Consider the following 16,470-nt stretch of genomic DNA (forward strand, 5'->3'; position numbering starts at 1 on the left):
TCCATGTTTATTCCATGTGCTTTGTGACTTTATTGAGCCATTTGGCATTCCTTAGACACATCATCCTACCCTTAAAAACCTCCCATCCTTTGTACATGTTATGGTCCTGGACTGAAATGCCTCTACCTTCTTCATAACCTGACTAACTCCTAAGATCCTTTAAAAGTCAGCTCAAAGCATCAACCCTTAAGAAAAGCTTCTTCAAACTGGGTTACTCATGCTTTCTTACATTCCCATTGTTCTTGTTATATTTTAGTGTCACAAAGCTTGTCAACTTGTATTTAATTGTTTAATCACTTGTTACCCCAACCGTCAAGGCTCTGAGGTCTTTGAGAATAGGGTTTTACTCACACTTGATTATCCATCGCCTAGCATTCATGTGAAGGAAAGACAGGAGAATGGATCAACTTAATAATGAAATTATGGTTGCATTATAAATTGTAGGTAACTGGCCATTTCCCCTCTGTCCTTTTGCTCATGGGTCTGGATATTTAAATGTCAATAAGATACTAAGAAGATAAAATTAGAATGACAAAAATACAGTAAAACTTTGGTTTGTGAGAAAAAGTTGTTCCAGAAACATGCATGTAATCCAAAGCACTTGTATATCAAAGTGAATTTCCCCGTAAGAAATAATGGAAACTCAGATGATTCGTTCCACAGCCCAAAAATATTCATATAAAAATTATTACAATACTGTAATATGATACAAAATAATAAGGGAAATACAAAGTATAAAGAAAAATAAACAAATTAACTTGCACTTACCTTCGAAAACTTTCATGGCTGGTATGAGGGAGACAAGAGAGAGGGGGTTATTGTGTAGGACGAATTTTACCATCACTAACAGAATCACTGCTATCTCTTGGCTCGATGGAATCTTCTGCATTGGGGCCATGGTATACACTCGCATGGATGTTGAGTACAGTACAGTATTATTAAGTACGGTATATTGAGTACAGTCATAGACTGTATTTAATGTGACTGGCAATAGGACAGCAAAGCAAAGGGTCTACATCTGCAGGCAGCCTGACCCAGAATGAAGCAAAGCATTCCGAAGCTTATTCTTATATGGAAAAGTGACGGAATGTCCATGGGTGCTTGGAAGTGACAAAAAATTCACTGGTGCCAGTTGTGGGCACTTTCCAGTGTTCTGAGAAATCATTTATTTCTGCCAAACACCACGGCCTGAGACTAAGCAGCTGAGCATGGGAGATAATCACCCATAATCCTGTAATGAGAGAGAGAAACAGATAGTCAGACAAAGAAAAACCATTGGCTCAGTTGTGATCACGTGACATTCAGCATCACGTACTACTCCTGTTGCAAGACATTGCTCGTTTATCAAGTTAAAACTTATTAGAAATGTTTGCTCATCTTGTGGAACACTCACAGAACAAGTTACTTGGAATCCAAGGTTTTAATGTACCTCAATTATCCAGTGTGTGTGTGTGTGTGTGTGTGTGTGTGTGTGTGTGTGTATACATCCAGAGGAAAAAATATATAAAAATACATACATTGGGTGGCTCAGTCAATTAAGCGTCTTACTTCAGCTCAGGTAATCATCTCATGGTTCATGACTTCGAGCCCCATGTTGGGCTCTCTGCTGTCAGCACTAAGCCTGCTTTAGTCTTCTGTCCCTCTCTCTCTGCTTCTCCCCTGTTTGCACTCTCTCTCTCTCTCTCTCTCTCTCAAAAATAAATTCTCTCAAAAATAAATAAACAAAAAAAATACATACAGTTGATTCCACATTTGTAAGTATGTATGTGGGTTTGTACTCTTTTTTTAGCTTTAATTACAAAAACAATAAATATAAATAATAATAATATATACAATAATATATAGATACAGGGTATATAACATAATGATATATCACTATTATATAACTATGTATTTATAAATATATATATTTAAAGAGAATAAAGAACATCTATGAATAGAAAGCAGTGACAAAATAAAGAGCCAATGATGCAAAATATTTTGCCTGTTGAAATATGATTTAAACTATTGTGGACAGAAAGAAAAAGGTTGATAATGATTTCAGAAATAAAGCAGCTCTTGAAGCTTTAATCTACATGGCCAGCCATGTGACACAGGGGAACACTGACAGAAGCTTAACCATAGCTGACAGTCTTGTGGGACACAGGAGCACATTAACTTGGCCTTTTCAATCTTTATTCTTTCCTTTTCTCTTTCTTTTTGTGCTGCTACATAATCATATAGGCATTACTTACTTTTAATTTTTTTAATGTTTTAATTTATTTTTGAAAGAGATAGAGGCAGAGTATGAGAGGGGGCAGTGAAGAGAGAGAGGGAGACACAAAATCCGAAGCAGGCTCCAGGCTGTCAGCACAGAACCCAATGTGGGACTTGAACTCGTGAACTGCAACATCGTGACCTGGGCTGAAGTTGGATACTCAACCGACTGAGCCACCCAGGTGCCCCGGCATTACTTACTTTCAAATGGGTTCTTTCTTGGTGGAATCCCAATTTAAAATACTGCTTTCATGAGACGTCTGGGTGGCTCAGTGAGTTGAGTATCAGGCTCTTGATTTCGTCTCAGGTCATGACCCAGGGTTGTGAGATGGAGCCCCATGTCAGGATCTGTGCTGAGTGTGGGGCCTGTTTGAGATTCTCTCTCTCTGTCTGTCTCTCTCTCCCTGTCTCTCTCCCTCACTGTGCAGGAGCCCTCTCTCTCTCTAAAATAGTTAAAATAAAAAATACTGCTTTCGTATAAGTCATTTTTGGTGGGCAGTGACTTTTCCACTTAAAATTTTTTTATCCTTCCATATCACCATCTTGTGCAACAACTAACTTGAGAATTTCTCCCAGTTTTTCAAAGGCCTTTTCTTGCAATTAGATATGATCTCATTATTCCCCCTTTTCTTTTGCATTTTTCCCTTCTTCTCTCCTTAGATTAATCTGTGAAAATTACCTTTCTATGTTCATTCCACTTTTCCCTCAAGCCTTCCCACAGTACACCTGGACCTTCAGGTGACCCTTGCTTCATCGAGTTTTACAACGCAGATGCCCCACTTCCTCCATTAAGTTCACCTGCACTGATCATAAGTTGTTGATTGCCTGTTTCTAAGTGTGTACGGGGGTGTATGCTCTTTTAAAAAAAGCTTATGATTACATAAACAACAAATTTATTATTCATATAGAGTAGATAATAAAGAGTAAAAATGGAAAGTTTCTCCTGCCCCAAATATATCTCTTCCCCCACCCCCAGGGATAACTGCATTACCTTTTGCAATTGTGTGTCTTTCCATGTTCTTTTCCTCAGCATCTGTGAATGCACACGTGCTTACGTATAGGAAGAGAATGATGAAAATACTTGCCCACTGGTATGGTAGTATAAATAAATATATTTAATTCAGCACTTAAACACATGTTCTCTTCTATTCTCTAAGTCAACTAACTACGTATAAACTGTATATGGCTGCCAAGAGTTGTAAGTTAGAGGGCAAATCATTCATGAAATCATAATGGTAATTTCCAAAGCATTTCTTGATTTGTAGCAGGTATGGTGCAGCTGTCTGTAGCTAAGTGCCAATGCTCCCTGAACCATGATTTAAAACAGGGAAGCACATGAATCTATCCTGCAATGTGCTTATTGCATTGATAAGCATCAGGTCCCTGAGCCTAGAGTTTTCTTAGAGCCAGAAGGTGGCTGGACATGCGCCTGAATACAGGGACTTGTGCAGCTGCTGTCTTAGCCCCAGTGAAGTGCCATCCTGGGCACTGCCTGCCCCTCTGTCTCACTAGTGCTGGTCTCCGGGACCTGGCCCAGTCACCTGCCTCCGTGGCCACCACTGGATGGTGTCACTGAGTGATTTGTAAACTCAATAAGCATAGGATTTCTGTTTCTAAATTGACATGAAGTATTTAAACAAATGGGCAACTGATATGGTTGTACCAGTGTGTATAATCTGTATATAAACCTTGTGTATATTCTACATGTATTAACTTCTGTGTGTGTGTGTGTGTGTGTATGTGTGTACACAAGCATTTATGCATCCACAGACCCCAAATCAGGGGCAGAAATAGAAATGGCAAAGCTACCTGTGTAGAAGGTAAGGGAGAAGAAGAAAGACTGCAGGTGCACAGAAGTGTCAGTATTTACCTGCCGGGAATGAGAGTCTGTTAAACTTTGGGAAAATTTCTTGAGTATTGTTGTTGTTCGTCATTGTCCTTCCAAGGATACTCTTTTTTTTTTTCTCTCAGCATTAAAGATCACAAACTGCTCTCGTTGATTTTTCAACTGGTTTTCCTCCCATATGTGAGAAGAACTAATCCTCAGCGAAGCATACATTTTCAGGAGTCAAGGAGTTAAAAAAAGAGAGAGAAGTGAGTCAGAGAGCTGCTGCCTGTGTGTCTGAGTCAGCTTAGTGTGTTAAAGAAAAAGAAAAAAAAAAAGCTGTATGCAGAGACCTGCCTGGAAAAACTGCTGAATGGAAAGACTTGAGCACAGCTTATAGACTCTGATGGCGAATTTTGATGTCTTTTCAGAAATGGTTAGCAGCCACTAATAACGCTCCATGACATCACAGAAATCTTGACTCCTGCTTGTCCTTCTCATGCTCTTATTAAGCCCATCCCACTTCCTTTTCATATAGGATTTCAGCACAAAGGGGTCAGGGAGAGAAGAGGAGGGAATCAGGCAGGTGCAGCTGCTAGCCTACCTGGCAGCCCAGGTTTCCTCACAAATCAGGTGGTTTTTATTTCGGAGGCCATGGCCTTTGGTAAAAGTGATCTGTGAGTACTCGATGACTACCAGCAACTCGGACATGTGGGACCGCTGGAAAGAAAAACACCCCTGGATGGGGGGAAGGTTGAGTTGGATTTTGTGTTTTTATTGTGTGGGGGAGGGAGAGGGGGGAAGGGCAGTGGTAGCTATATCTGCTGTGGATGCATGAACACGCAGCAGAATAGAGGCTGCGACTTTATTATATTCATGCACATAAATGGGAACGTTCTAATTTTATTTACAGTAGAGGGAAAAAAAACCCTTCAGAGTTGAAGATTTGGTGATGTGGAAATTGCATTGAAGTTCCTAGTTTCACTCTGTTTTCACCAACATGTAACTTTCTGAGAAAAATGTCCCTTTTGACTGACCTGTTTGAAAGCTTGATTTTTAAGAAAGCAGTTTGGCAAATTAATCCCTCCTTTTGAAACAGTGAAACGCTTTCAATGTGCTTTTCATGTTACCCAAATTATGACCATCAATTCTTTCTGATTCCATATTAAGTCTGTGGGAGAGTTTAAATACAGCCCACATGGAGGGCCTCCATTAAATGCTGTCTGCTTCACTATTTTGTTTTTGTGAAAAGTGGAATTTATCTTGTTTGAATTGGTGATAACTTTCCCCTCCAATGTTAGCCAGCACAGTGTGCTGTGTCAGGTTCTGGGTCATTCCTCATTAGCTTGTCTTTAAGGGGTAGTTGAGTGTGTGTTACCACCTCTCCCATTAAATGACACGTGGAGGCTCCAGCCGAGGGCACAGACCCCCCAGAAGGCTTAATCGTACATGTTCTTCTTATTAAATGCTCTGTAAAACAGAGTTCACTTTTTTTTTTTAGAACTAAAATTGCACTTGAATGTCAAAGATCCTCTAGCCAGAATCTAGCAGAATTTTAAAACATTGGCCCAAATTAGTCACTCGGGAGGTATTTATTAGGCACTCAGTTAAGAAAGTAAGTTTAAGGGACTGAAAGTTGTTTGGTAAAGTTTCATGGAGACAGACTTGCTTATTTGTTCATAAACCTCAGAGGTATTACCATATAGGATGTCTATGCACTTAGGTATATGATTTTTCTCACCTTCCAGACGTCTGCCTTCCCATGACAGAAAGAACATGGTTTTAGTGCCAAACAGTCTTGGATTTGAGTCACTATTAACTTCTGTAGCCCTGTAAGCCTTAGCTTCCTCATCTACAAAATGGAAATAATGTCTATAGGCTAGTATTGGGGTGAGGGTTATAGTAAGCCTCAGTTCCACTATGTTTTCTTGTTCCTTGGTTGTCATAATTTGTCTTTTTTGAGCCTTGCGTTTCTTCTCCAGTGTAGGTAGAAGGTGATTTTCTTGTAGTATTGAAATCTGGATTCTGCTAACAGAATCTTTCTGAACTGGTCTCTTGTCTTCTCTCAACAAATAGCCACCCATTTAGCCCAGCTCTCTGATCAATATCTAGTTCCTCAGTTGCTGTGTGCCTCATTGAATCTATGGAGGCACCATTATAGGGGTGTCCCTCTGGGTCACCGTTGCAGGGCTCCAGCATTTCCTGGGGTCTGGTCACCTTATCAGGCTGACTCTGTAAAACGGTAATCTGTTTGTCTGGCATAGAGCCTAATAGCGTCTTCTCTGCAAGTTAATCATATTTATTCACTCTGACCAGTGAGGATTTCCCCAAATTGTCATGTCTTTGCAGAGTGTTTCCTACCATTATGTGCTATAAATGTGGCATCATTTCATGTTCCTACTTGTTTTTGCTAATATTGGAGAAACCCCATTATAAATAATTCCAGGAGATTTTGCGGATTATTTTACTGGTTCAAAATAAGAGAACCGTTCCCTGGAATGTGGAGCTGCTATGGTTGACAGTTTGCAGATGTGAAACGGGGTACAGTACGACTGCCCTGTGGGTTCCATCTTGTACAGAATGGCACCTGCTGGGAGAAAGTAAAAAGGGGAGAAGATCTGTGCATCTGGCAGTTCTCCTCCTGCAACCATTAACTCCAAGCACTTTATCCCATTATGATACTGACTCACCCTTTCTCTCCACCCCCAGTGTCTAGTTCTGATGTGCTCTGTCCCCACTAATTCTAGGGTTGCAGTGACTTATGCCTTCTGCATCCTGAGGGGGCAAAAGCTGGTCTTTACTAATAAAAGTATGAAAACAGAAATGCCACCACTTCTGATGTGAACAATATATTTTTGTTGAATACATGAATACAACAACTTGGAACAACTGCCAGCAGTGTTTCCAAATATTTTGGGCCTGTTTAAGTAGAGACATGAATAATTTGAAACTGGCATCCCTTTCTTCCTCTTCTTCTTCCCCTTCTTCTTCTTCTTCTTCTCCTCCTCCTCCTCCTCCTCCCCCCTCCCCCCTTCCCTCCCCCCTCCTCCTCCTCCCCCTCCCCCCCCCCTTCTCCTTCTTCTTTTTCTTTTGTGTTAGAAATAAATATAATGAAACCTTAAAGAAAAATTCTCTCAGTTAAGACTGGTTGTCTCCAGGGGCGCCTGGGTGGCTCAGTTGGTTGAGTGTCCGACTTTGGCTCCGGTCATGATCTCGTGGTTTATCAGTTTCAGCCCTGCGTTGGGCTCTGTGCTGACAGCTCAGAGCCTGGAGCCTGCTTCCCATTCTGTGTCTCCCTCTCTCTCTGCCCCTCCTCCACTCATGCTGTGTCTCTCTGTCAATAAATAAAAACATTAAAAAAAAAAAGGAATGGTTGCCTCTGGGGACTAGGACAGGGAATAGGTCTGGGGACTTAGGCTGTTCATGATAAACCATTCCGCACACTTGTATGTATTACCTTTTTTTTTTGGATACCTCCCTTAAGTAGGCTCAGTTCATTTAAAATGAAATGTATTGAGTACCTTGTGCCAGACATTGTGCTGGTCTTCTGAACCTAAGGATGAATAAGGAATACCTCTTGCTTGTGAATTCACATTGTAGTTGGAGAGACAGAACAGGCCAGAGGCATATTTAAATAGATACGATTCTGACTTAGAGAGGGGTAACCATAAAAGTATCTTCCTCCCCAGATGTTTTATTCATACTTAAAAAAAATTCTGTCTTTACGATGAGTGTATCTTGACAGTGGTCTAATGATCACCATTTTGGTTTTAGTGGAAAAAAATAGATGAGATCTTATCTTCACTTCCCCAACATGGAAGATTCTACAATGAGGCGGCACACTGCAAAGAGAGAGGCATAAAACCCATCACAAGTTTATTTTGCTACTTTCTTTCTGGGTGCAAGTGCACAATAGTGTAGAGCAGCCCTATGTCACAATTCAGAATGAGACTGTGCAAGTACCAGGACACTTTATTTCCTGAAGCACACAGCTGACAATTCCTGTGTCCACACCCAGAGGTTTCCACCGCTTTTCAATGATTCTGGAGCACCCAGGAACAATGGCATCTTATTATTAGAAAGTGTTTCCAGCTTGAGTTGGAGGCAAGCTGAGCAGCTGTTTCGGGCGCTAAGTACTTCTGGTTTTCCCGACAAAGCTTCCAAGTTCATCCAGGGTCTGTTAGACACATTTAATTCAATCTATCAGAGTGTTCAGGAGTTGATGAACAAAGAGCAAAGCAACATCACTCTGCATATCATCAGAGTGTACCAAGTCATTTTGGAATCTATCATTAAAGTGTCATTCAAATAAAGATTTATGTTTTGTGGTGTCTATCCCCCTGTCTTGTTCAAGAGAAATTTACTAAATTTTGTATAAAAATGATTTTTGGCTGACTTAGTTTTATCGGTTTGTGATTTCTACAAAACTAAAAATATCTGCAATGTGTCTGATGTAGTAGGACTCTTGTTTCCACTAACTGGTAGGTAAAGGCTTTGTTAGAGATTTAAGGAAGAGTTTGATTTGTGCAAAAATAAATGAATTGACTTTTTTTTAATTTCAAAGATAAAACGTAAATTCAGATGGGGAATAGAGAGCAGAATTGTACCAAAATGGAAGTTAATGATCATGTGGATTTAACCTTTACTTATTTCATTCAAGGGTCGCCTTAACATCACAAGTGCAGTAGGTAACTATCGGTGTTTTATCAGTTAGCCCTAAGATTATATGATACCAAGTCTTTAAATAAATAAACTTTAAAAACTCCTAACATACCGTGGCGCCTGGGTGGCTCAGTCAGTTAAGGGTCTGACTTCGGCTCAGGTCATGATCTCACAGTTTGTGGGTTCAAGCCCCATGTTGGACTCTGTGCTGACAGCTCAGAACCTAGAGCCTACTTCGGATTCTGTGTCTCCCTGTCTCTCTTCCCCTCCCCTGCTCATGTTCTGTCTCTCTCTCTCTCAAAAATGAGTAATACACACACACACACACACACACGCACACACACACACACACAGTACGTATATAGGGGCACCTGGGTGGCTCGCTTGGTTAAGCATTCAACTCTTGATTTCAGGTCGGGTCATGATCTCATGGTTCGGGGTTTCAAGCCCCGCATTGGACTCTGGACTGACAGCTCAGAGCCTGGAGCCTGCTTCAGATTCCGTGTCTCCCTCTCTCTCTGCCCCTCCCCTGCTCATGCTCTGACTGTCTCTCAAAAATAAACATTAACACTTTTTTTTTTTTAATAAAAACTCCTGACATAATTAAAATCTACTTGGGTAAGATTTATTACTTTTAAAAACTAATATTTAATTGTTACTGGGCAGGGAATAGTACTGGATTTATCTTCCCTAATTAGAATAACTGGTCACACAGTTCATCTTGAACCCATTTTTTTGGTTGCGATAATCTTCGTTCTAAAATTTCAGGTACATTTGGGGCCAAAATCTTTTTTTACTGAACTTTGCCTTCAGCTGCCGTGGCTGGAGTCTCCCTCAGCCAGAGTTAATCTAACCATGTTTAATGTGCTCTGGCTTCTTCTCTGTACTTGCTCTAGATTTCTCTTTCTTCTTGAAAGTGGCAGAAGCAGAAAATGGAATTATTATCGTGTTGTTGGGCCCCATAATCAGAATGAATAATCCCTCTGCATAAATGCTGTCTTTTCTCAGAATTTCCTGACCCATTTTCTGTTTTTTTTTTAGAAGACAAAATTGTCTTTCTTGCCCTCCTGACTTCTTCAGAAATCTCTTATATTAACTTGTATTTTCGTTAGCTGGCCCCTCAACTGTTACAACGTGCTTCTCCGAGTACAGAGTGGCCACATTTTATCTTCTAAAAGAAAGACTTTTTTCTGCAAGAGTTAGTTTCTCTGATGAAACCACCATATGGATCATTTAATAGAAAACTCAGAAGTCTTGAGAGCACAATTTAGCAGCCATTCAATCAAGCTGCAGCCATTTTTTTTTTTGTCCCTCAGTGTGAAGGAGGCACCCAGGGAAGGTTTGGTTTGGGAGGTGGAAGGCAGGAATACAAGAGTGGGTCCTGAGAAGGGAGGGAAGAATCCAGGCACATTGGTACACTAAGGACCGCGTGATTTTCCCAGGGGGCTGCACACTGAGTCCAGGCCCTCCCTTTCCCCTGGAAACACTCCCTTTGCTTGCTTTTTGTTTGAAGCAGCTGGAAAGATATTTTTTTTTTTGCTCTGAGTCAGTGCTTAGCTTTGGAGAAGCTGCTTCTTCAAAGTCACCTATTGTCATCCTTCTGGGTGTCAGCTCAGTGTGATAAGGTTACTTCAACATGTGTGTGTTCTTAAATGGTTATGAAAATAAGCTGTTGGTATCAGTGCGGCTTACCCCCTCCCCACTATTGAGTCTTGCTCTCCCCCGGGAGCAACTTTAAGCTCTTCTGGCTGTTCGCTCTGGTATCCATTTATCTCTACATTTTTGGATACTGTGCGTGTTACTGTGACCTCATCTGCCATTGTAGACGGTGTATACTCTCTTCTTCCTCGGAATGATAAGGTTTCAGACTGACAGCCTTGTGCGTCATCTGACGTCCTTCCTCTTTCTCTGTCTTCCTCATATATGTGCATCAAAGTGTTGGGTTAAATTACTGATTGTATTATTTGCACTGTGATATTTAATAACATTTGAAATCCTAGCTAACATTAATTGGTCACTTCCTAGGTGCTTTAGATACATACGAATTTACTGTTATAACAACAGTATCAACTAGGTCTTTTTTTTTTTTTCATTTTGCAAACGTGGACATTGAGACATAGATTAAATAACTCTTTTGAAGTCCTACAGGTAGTAGTTGGTGGAGGCAGACTTCAAAGCAAAGTAAATCTGGCTCTAGAATCTGCTTTTAACTGCTGTACTCCTTAAATTACTAAGTTTTTATAAATATGACTCATAGAGGAGCAATATGTATACTTTTTTAAAAAATTCATTTAATTTATTATCATTTCATGTTTTTTTCACTATTGCTTCATTGATTTTGTTTTGTTTTATTTTTCTTTTTGGACTCCTAGTAGCTGGAAGTTGTGTGTCCTGAATTAATCCTCGATATTTCAATCTTTGCATCATCAATATCTCTTGGCCTGTATTCTGGGAGATTGCCTAAACTTTGTCTTTTAACTCGTCTGTTGACTTTTCATCCCGTGATATTTTTAAATCCCAAGAGGTGTTTCTTTTTGGCATGTTCCTTTATTTTTCTTGTCCTTCTTCCTGACTTTGTATTTTGGTCCTGCCCTCTGTACTAGTGGTTTTCCTCCAGTGTCAGGAGATCTGTGGCCATCAGTTCGTACAGACGAGTGAGGCTTTAAGGAGCTGAAGGGATGTACTCTGAGGGTGGCCTGGGCTTATCAGCCCATTGGCCTCACTGCCAAGTGAACTAGAATCCATGTCTGTTCAGTTGGAGAATCCTCAGTTGTCATCTGGAAGCTTTTCCCATGGGCAGGTCAGACCAGCCAGAATAGAATCTTCCAGACTTGTTCCTGGGAACACGTTCTGGCACAGGTGTTGTGGGAACCAAGTTGGGGAAAGGTGTTGACTTTCACTCACTTCTCCCTTTTCAGGCTCATACTTACCAGTGCACCCCACCCTCACCACCATATAAGCCCTACCCATTTGAGTCTCTGGTTCCTAAGGGCTGCCTTTTCAGTTTCTATAGAAAGAAAATCCCTCCTCTCCTGCACTGATGGGGAAGGCCTGGTCACATACTGAGTGGGGAGCACGAGGGGGTCAGGAGGATTCTTTGCACCTTGCAGGGGTTCATGGTGCTACTTCTAATTACGTGGCCCTTCAAGGACCTGCGGTATTGACTGGCTTGCCTTTCTGACTTGGCTCTTGGAGAGTTTTAGCTTTCTTTGTTCTAATAGGTAAGTTGTGCCTTGTTTATTCGATTTCCATCGTCTGGAAGACTGTTGACATGTCTTTCTTCGTGTTTCCACCTTTCCTTTTCTCTTTGTCCTTGTGGAGCTTTTTAAATTTAATCACTTAACAGGGGGGCCTGGGTGGCTCAGTCGGTTGAGTGTCTGACTTTGGCTCAGGTCACGATCTCACGGTTCGTGAGTTCGAGCCCCGTGTCAGGCTCTGGGCTGATGGCTCAGAGCCTGGAGCCTGCTTCCGATTCTGTGTCTCCCTCTCTCTCTGCCCCTCCCGCATTCATGCTCTGTCTCTCTCTGTCTCAAAAATAAATAAAAAAACATTAAAAAAAATAAAAAAAAATCACTTTCCTTACACTGTTTGGGAAATTTGTTTCATTTTTGTATTAGGCTGGAGACCCCCACAGTAATTGTTTCAGGACAATAGGGTGGGCTTGCTTTTCTTCCGTCCTGGTTGAGTTTTCCTAATGTATACCTTTCTTCCTTTTTTCTCAGGTCTGTAAATCCTGTAGGATCCCTTAGCAATTTTCCCTAAAGATCTTCATCTGTAAATGAAGGGGACTGAGCATCAGGTTTCAGGAACCAGATCCAACATTCAGGGAAACTTGTGCAACAGGATTCTCTTGGCCTTTTCCTTTCAAGGACATGCTCTGAAAACATTTCAGTATCATTCTGAGGTATAAACGTCAGCTATCAGCTTAAGGTAGAAAAGGTAGAAATGTAACTTCTTTTGGGAACGTGGATAAGGCCTTGGGGATGAAACTCCAATAATGGATTTTTCTCTCTTAGCCAGTTGGAGGGCTGGTCTGCTTTGGGACTTCAGGGCCTTTTTGGAAAATAAGTGAATTATTCAGTGGTGCGATTCAGCTCCATCATTTCTAGGAAGATTCCCCTGTTCACATTTCATTGCAGAAAACTGGGGAGAGATGGCTCTAACCTTTGACAGGGAAGTGCTTTCTGTAGGAACAGTGCTTGGCACAGATAAGATGAGGAATGTCACCAGTAAACTCATTTTGAGATTTCTCCTTCTTGGGCTTATGCTGAGCAGTAACTTTACCAGCAGGTTGGAAGAAGACACTAGAGGCGTGTTGATCGAACTTGTAACAGAGCTGGAAAGAATGGCCAATGTAATCAATAACAAAAATATGTTTCAAAATGATCTGGATATGCTGGAATGCTGGGTTAAAAATAACAAGATGACATTTCAAAGAGATAAATGTAAAATCTGATTTAGAAGGTAAAAAAAATCAATGGTACTGATGGGAGAAAAAAAATCTGGCAGTGGTTCTGGTAGAGAAAAAGACATTTAGGTTTCGTTTGACTGAAGGCTCAATATAAGCTGCTAAATCTGATGAGGCGACTAAAAAGCTGCATTAATGGAACCATAATGTATCGATCTCAGGAAGAAACACCTCCTTCAATGGTTAGACGGCACCCGGAGACTTGTGTTTACTGGTACCTTTGATTAGACAGAGCAAGTAAGAATTTGCCAGAGAAGAGCAATTAGCAAAGAGCCTGAGGGTCTGGAATCAGCGTCTCAGGAGAAACCATTGATGGAACTGGGTATATGTGGATGGATAAGAAAATTGCCTACTTCTTGTTAGCTGTAAAACTTCAGGCAAGTTGCTGCCTGTGCCTCAGTTGCCTTGTGTGCGAAAGGGGGAAGGGAGAGCATTTCTGTGTAGTAGGAATAGGGGGTGCATGGCAGGAATGCCTGAATGAGACTGGAGAGGTAGGAGGTGGGGACACTGTTGTATCTCTGGACAAGGGATTTAAAGTTTATCTTGTGCTGTAAGTAAATTATAAGGTCCTAAGGTCATCCTGTCCATTATCTTCCAAACCATGACATTGAGAGTAAAGGGGGGGGGGGTGGCTTCCTAAGTTTTGAATACATCAGATATAAAATGCTACTGGCAATGGTCAAAGGCACCCCAGGCGAAATGGTAATGTGCACTATTGGGAGGGGAAGACTGTCTTTTGGGATGTAAATGACCTGCCTTTGGAGACTTTTAAACAGAGCAGAAGAACGTGTGTTTTGGATCAGCACTTCTGCTTTAGGTGGGGATGAACGAAATGAACTCAAGATCCTTTTTAACTACTGCTACAAGGGATGCTCAGTTGGGGGTGCACGAAGCACTTTAGACTGAAACCATCCTGCCCGCGTTCCCCGCCCCCAACTTTTCTAAACGTGTATATTTGGCAAAAGGAGGGCAGACAGTCCATTCTGAATTATGGAGCTCAAGTGTCAGAGTCTGATCACCTTGAACAATCATTCTAGCGTGCTGCAGGGAGCTTCTTAAAAACACTAATTCCTAGGGTGCCCCCCTGGACTCACGGAGTCAAAGTAGGGGTGGGTCACGTCGGGAAGCATCATCTCTTCTAGACTGACACCATTCCCATCTGGGATGAGCAGCAAAACGTATTTATTAAATATTTGCTAGATCTGTGACAGGATTTGATCAGTCAGCCCAGGAGCCATCACTTGGCACCTTTACAGGCTTAAAATAAATATTATGATGAGGTGCAAACACTGAGCAAATGCCAAAGCAGTTGGACACCCTGTCACTTACTGAGCACAGTGGTTCTCAAGCCCCGACTACTGTGTCCTTACCGGTTAGAGGTAGGACGGCATGCTTTTATCGTTGTTACCTGACAGTGAAGAGTGCTCCATGAAGGGTGGGGAGGGCTCCCCGGGGACCAGGAGCAGGCAGGCATGGCCTGTGGTGCTGGCAGATCTCATACACAGAACAGTTCCTCTTACACAGGCAGGGACCTGGACCTCTGCGCCGCCTTGATAGGAACGTAAACATCCAAGCAGGTCAGTGAGGAACACTGGCCTTCTCACGACTTCTCTCCCATCGAGCACTGAAGTCATTACCGTGTCCATGAACCGGACAGCGGACCTTGTAAAAGGCGGGGTTCCCTCAGTCCAAGAGATCCTATGTGATCTTCTCTTGCCTTTCATTTGCACGTGCTAAAGGGACTTTTCTTGAGAAGGAAGAGCTCTGCCCTTGAGGATGGGTGACCCTGGACCTAAGAATTCTACACCTTCTAGTTTTTCAAATAGAAGGATTTTATCTCAAAGCCTAGAAAGGAGTGTGAAGGGAAATTAGAGAAAAAGGTCAAATTTGCTGAAGAAAAGAACAATTCCCCGTGAAAGGCAAATCAAAATTCCCAGACTAATTATAATACAGTTTCTATTTTAGAAGGCTAGGGAAAAAAAAAGTGGTATTTTTTTTCCTCGAAACTTGAATATACCTCAGTGACCACAGGCATGTAGAAAGGCTTAAGAACTCACGGTCCATCCAAGTAATGGCTGGCGAGCTGACTTCTGTAAGGACTCGTATTCCTTCCTGTATCTCACACTTTAGCGGATCCAGCCTGACTTGGCTCATCAAGAAGCAAGGTCGCTGAAGCCCTGGGCACCCGAGCAACAGCTAATATACATTTCAGCTATTTTTGTATCTGAAAAATACTTCTGAAAACTGAAGCAGGAATTAAAAGTTCAGAAAGCTTTGAACATTTCCGTCACAGACCCTCCTTAGGATGCCTTCAGATGTGGATGGATCTGTGTTTCAGGAACGCACAGCTGACGTGATGGCCCCCGAGGAGGGAAGAGCTCAGTACAGCAGGATTTGCCTGCCAGGAACTACGCACCGTTCACCTGCTCTTTAAACTCTTGGCTTGTGGCTGTATCCGAGAGTTCTTAGTGGGGTCTGAGCCTCACGGTCTCCTTCTGCCATTGGTTAGCTCCATTCTAGGTAGTCTGTGTTGGTCTTTTTTTTTTTTCTTTATTTTCTACAGAGCCTTCCAGTATGCAAGGGGGTTTACCTTACTCAGGCGTTCATTGTGAACCTCACATCAAACGTGTTAAGAAAGTTAAGATCTACGGGTAGGTCGTTCCCAGCAGTTCTTTCGGGGAAGTCTGCCACGCTGTGCTTGATGCGTTTAATTCTTCCTGTCATTTGACTCCTGACATTATTCTAGACCCTTTCGCATCAGGAATTATGTGCCCCAAATTACTCCTATGGCTTGAAGGAAGGCCTGGTGGCAATTTCGGTAGCAGGCGCCGTTTCTAGGAGCCTTTGTACTGATGTCTTAAAGCTATCCCCAAAGATAGCGTTACTGTTCTCCTTATTTTGAAAATGAAGAGATTGAGACTCACGTGGGTTAATTGTCTTGCCCATGGTGTAAGATGTAAGGCCACAAGGTAATGAAGCTTTGATTCTTATTTTTGGTCTTTCTGACTCCATTCCTTTCTGTGTGTGTGTGTGTGTGTGTGTGTGTGTGTGTGTGTGTATGTGGTTATACCACTCTGCTTGGGAAAATCAATGGATGATTGATTTGCCCAACTCTATGAAGTAACCATAGAAGAAAACTAGTCCTAGTCCTTTTTCTCAGATTCTCCCCGGATGAGCTACATGATTCAAGCCTGTTGGCCTGGATGAATTACATTCTAGATAATGTAGGGAACCTATTGAATTACTATTTAGAATCTTT

The 16,470-nt window shown here is 41.8% G+C and overlaps 1 protein-coding gene across 3 annotated transcripts in view; it reads left to right on the plus strand.

Annotated features, from left to right (window-relative positions):
* Positions 1-16,470, plus strand: part of DGKI (diacylglycerol kinase iota) — a 441,930-nt gene that overhangs the window by 59,170 nt on the left and 366,290 nt on the right. The gene's annotated exons all lie outside the window — the stretch shown is intronic.

The sequence above is a fragment of the Herpailurus yagouaroundi genome, unplaced genomic scaffold, assembly GCF_014898765.1.
Source record: "Herpailurus yagouaroundi ecotype Mexico unplaced genomic scaffold, PumYag 100, whole genome shotgun sequence".
NCBI classification, from domain to species: Eukaryota; Metazoa; Chordata; class Mammalia; order Carnivora; family Felidae; genus Herpailurus; species Herpailurus yagouaroundi.